This window comes from Cucumis melo, chromosome 2 (genome assembly GCF_025177605.1).
Source record: "Cucumis melo cultivar AY chromosome 2, USDA_Cmelo_AY_1.0, whole genome shotgun sequence".
Taxonomy (NCBI): Eukaryota; Viridiplantae; Streptophyta; class Magnoliopsida; order Cucurbitales; family Cucurbitaceae; genus Cucumis; species Cucumis melo.
In genome coordinates, this window is record NC_066858.1 from 12,357,069 (window position 1) to 12,362,175 (window position 5,107).

Sequence of the window (5,107 nt, forward strand, 5' to 3'; positions counted from 1 at the left end):
ATAGATTTTTTCGAGGATAGATTTTCTTTTAAATCTAAAAATAGTGGGAGCCTATATAGTCAAACTAGTGGGGGCTCAAGTTTTAGTAGTCTACCTTCAATTAGGATCCAAACCCAAGACAAGGAAGTAGATCCTGAAGCTAGAAGAAGCAAGAGAGCTAGAACAGTAAAAGATTTTGGAGAAGACTTCGAAATGTACAATGTAGAATATCCAAAAGATCTAACAGAAGCATTATTCTCAGTAGATGCCAATTTATGGTAAGAAGCTATCAATGATGAAATGGACTCTCTTGAATCCAATAGAACTTGGCACCTAGTTGACTTACCCCCCTGGATGTAAAGATATAGGCTGCAAATGAGTTTTAAGAAAGAAACTCAAACCTGATGGATTAGTAGATAAGTACAAGGCTAGATTAGTAGCAAAAGGATTTAGGTAGAGGGAAAACATAGACTTCTTTGATACTTTTTCTCCAGTCACTAAAATCACCTCTATTAGGATGTTGATATCTATAGCTGCCCTGAACAATCTCTTAATCCATCAGATGAATGTTAAAGCTGCTTTCCTAAATGGTGATTTAGAATAAGAGATATACATGGAACAACCTGAAGGTTTCATAGTTCACGACTAAGATTCCAAAGTTTGCAAACTAGATAAATCCCTCTATGGCCTAAAACAAGCTCCCAAGCAATGGCACGAAAAGTTTGATAACTTACTCATGTCAAAAGGATTCAAAGTAAATGAAAGTGACAAATGTATCTACTATAAGACTAAAGGTAGGCTATGTATTATCATATGCCTATACGTAGATGACATGTTAATTTTTGGATCAAATTTGTATGTCATAAATGATGTAAAATCTATGTTGAGTGCAAATTTTGACATAAAAGACCTAGGTGAAGCTGATGTAATCTTAGGCATCAAAATTACAAGAACTGAAAATGGAATTTTCTTAGATCAATCTCATTACATAGAAAAGATTCTAAAGAAGTACAACTACTTCGATAGTAAACCAGCTTATACACCTTATGACTCTAGTGTGAAATTATTCAAGAACACTGATGACAATGTTAACCAATCCGAGTACGCTAGTATCATAAGTAGTTTGAGTTATGCTGCTAATTGCACTAGACCAGACATAGCTTACGTCATAGGATTACTATGTAGGTTTACCAGCAGACTCAGTCTAGAACACTGGAATGCAATAGAGAGAGTAATGAGATACCTTAAGAAAACTCAAAACCTAGGATTACATTATAACAAGTTTCCCGTTGTACTTGAAGGTTACAGCAATGCTGATTGGAACTCTCTCTCAGATGTCTCAAAGGCTACAAGTGGTTATATTTTTAATATAGAAGGAGGAGTTGGAGCTTGGAAATCCAAGAAACAGACAATCGTAGCTCAGTCAACGATGGAGTTAGAGATGATAGCACTAGCTGCTGCTAATGATGAACCAAGCTGCTTTCCAAAGCTTACTATCAGAGATTCCTACATGGAAAAGACCGATACTAGCCATACTAATCCATTGTGATAGTACTGCAGCTATCGCAAAAGTTTAAAACCGTTACTATAATGGTAAGAGACGACATATATGTCGTAAGCACAATATCATTAGAGAATTGCTCACTACTGGTGCAGTGATAGTGGATTATGTACGGTCTGACGATAACTTGGCTAATCCTTTGACGAAAGGACTCGCTAGAGAAAAGGTTTTTAAAACCTCAAAAAGAATGAGACTCAAGCCTATTAAAACTTAAATTACTATGAGGTAAACCCAACTTGAAAGACTGGAGATCCCAAGAAACAAGTTAAATGGGTAATAACTTATCACAAGTAATATGATAAGAATCATGCTAAATGTTTAAAAGTCCAATTCTTATGGTTTAGTGGTTAGTATGATATCCTTAAGCGTATGATAAGGCTGAACTTTATTCTTAATGAAATCTATACTTCATATCTAGTAGGGTACCTATCTACAAAAGTACTATTCATAGATTCACCTTTGTGAATGTGGAATAAAGGCCGCTTCCTATGAAATTCTAGGCAGATTCCTAGAACATTCACTAAATTGGGATATACGTGCAAGGCCATAAAGCACGAGTTATTTTAGAACTTCACTGAAATAATGTTGTGTGTGCGATAGCGTTAGAAGTAAAGTTCAAAACTACGAGTTACTTTACAATACTCTAAACTATTGTTACTACGTAAAGGTTCAAGTCACCAGACAACGTTACTTAAGCACAACATTATAGAGACAGAAATTGCTCGATGAAAATGTTTTTTAAAAATTTTCAAGTGGGTGACTGGTAGTAAAAAATTTTCAAGTGCGGGATTATTGGATGGAAAATTTATTGACCGTTAAACGTTACAAAATTAATTTTTTTATGGTTAAAATTTTTATTATAATAAATTTGTAACGTTTCATAATTAATTTTTTTTTACCATTACTGATCCTCCACCATTATAAATAGATCCCTCACTTTCATTCTCAAAACACACAACAAAAACATTCTTCTTATTTCTTACAAAGTTTCTTAAGCTGTGTTCTTTTTTGAGTGTTTCAGTTCCAATTAGTTTCTGTGCAAAACTAATTGATAGCGTGTTCTGGTTGTTTTATCCTAAGAACGACGAAGCATAATTCTGTTTGCACGATTCAGAGCAGAGCCGCAAAACGTCTTAAAGAGAGCGTGTTCCGCGACTCAGCCTTTCACTAATCTAGTTTCTGTTTTGCAGTCTCTATTCCTTTTAACAATTCATTTAGTTGCATCCTCGTTTCTTTCATCACTATTTTTTGGACAATTTTTTGTATTGAAGACTGAAGTGCAACAACACCATATCAACAATAGTTGTATGTTTCATCGAGTTTCAAAATATATGATGTTGCATAGTTGGATTTTTAATCTAATTTGAATTGCAAACTTGTAACCCAGGAACGGTTGACTATGGATAGTTTAAAAAATGTCATTTGTAAAAATGATGACCAATGATGCCCAAACTTTGCGGAAAGAGCGGTGCTTCCGGTTGTGGGTCAATAGTCTTGGCATAGCCACATATGTCAACAATGTTTTTGAGAATGTGAGAAACGGGTATTATTTTTTGTTTTACTTTAACTTATGAATCAACTGTATATTGTCCTTTTTTTCTACAAGCTTAAGATACGACGTCCATATTATAGATGGGTTCTTTTGGAAGTTCTTGACAAAGTTTTTCCTTGATCAATAATATGGAAATAGGCATCAAAGCATCCTATCAAGATGCCATTTAGAAAAGTTGAGAATTGCAATCAAGAGATAAAACTTGGAAAGGAGTTAAATTTTTCTCTTGTAAACGTAGCTGGGAATGATATTGTGCAGGGAAACAAGAAACATATACTCGGTACCTACAAAATTTCTCTCCTCCTTTCTATAATATGAATTCTCCGTCCATTTAGATTTTGATTGACATTCATGTTCAATCTTGAAATGAAATGTTTTCTGTCATGTTATGATTTATTAGTCACCAGCGCAAAATGAACTCTCCGTTCATTTAGATTTTGATTGACATTCATGTTCAATCTTGAAATGAAATGTTATTATGTCATGTTATGATTTATTAGTAACCAGTGCAATGATAAGTAGACCGTACTTCTTTAGGGAAAATATATTAGAAAAAAAGAATGAGAACGATTTTGTTCCTTTAGCCAAAAAAGAAAAAAAAGAAAGAAAAAAACTTTGCTTGCGCACATGAATTTGCTTATATTTTATGAAGTATGAACTATAGTTCTTGCATCATAGTTATTAGCACGTTTTGATGTTGATTGTATTGATCAAACCATGATCTTACTACCTGGATGATATAACTTTTGGTTTCAGGATAAGAACATTTCAAATGGCATCTGAAATATGAACGGTGGTCGAGATAAGCAACATATGTAGTTTGAGATATGTTAAGAGTAGAGTGAAAGGGGGATAAACAGGCAATGCAACACACGAGATTTGTTAACCCAGTTCGATGAATGCGCATCTACATCTGGGGGGCACTTCGCCCGGGATAAAGACTTGTATTAACAACTACAATGACAGTTGAATGCATAGTTATGACTAGAGAAACAGCACTATGATCCTTAGCTTCTGTGCTGTTTTTCGAATCGTTCAAGACAGAATTAAATTATGAAATATCATAATGATCATAACTATATAATAAACGCCATAAAGCTCCCCCTACGTCAACTTTGTAGAGCTTCTCTATCCAAGTTACTTTGTATTTCGAGTTCGATTGAAAAACCACAACCGGAAGCTTAGTACACTCCACTATTTGTACTTGATGATGCTTCCATAGGAAGTAACTAATTTAGCAAATCTTAACCACTTGGGTCCACTTTGTTAGTTCAACAGAATCCTATTTTTAAGGGGAGAATTTTAAGCTGGTTGTTAGGAGAAATAATCATGTGGGACCAATTTGCTTAACAGACTCCCCCTTGGTATCACTGACTTTTATTTCTGCAGTCAAGCACCCAGATTAACTAACTTCCCCAATGTCGAAATTAGAGGACATAGTACCCAGATTAAAAAAAACACATATTTCTTTAATGGAGAGAATAACAGAAAACAACTGTACACTGATATAGCAGTTAGAGTTGTGACCTCCTGCCTAAATCAACTGAACCATTCTGAGAATGCAACGAAAGAAAAACTATCGAATCTACTGATGTGGCAAAAGACAAAGATTGCTGAGTCTACTGATATAGCAAATAAAGAAGAAACAGAAACTGCTGTTCACAAAACAAACAACTGAAGCCAACTACGTCAAAACTAACCAATTAACCAATCAACCAATCTTAACTCCCTCTGCTTGAATGCAAAAATCAAAGCCAAAGAATTTTAATCAGATGGAGGAGGGATAGTTCCAGAGGCCGTACTTCGAAGGTCACCGATGACAGCATCCAATACAGTGCGATGATCAGTTAGCTCACTTATTTGACGGGTCAGAGCACGAGATTCAACAATAAGAGCTTGCAGCAGTCGATTGGCAAGTGATATAGAGAGAGTCACAGGATGGCCAACCGCAGGTTGCGAGGCAGCAGGAGTACTGGTTCCGCCTGGAGCATTGTCAAACTCAACAGCAACATCGG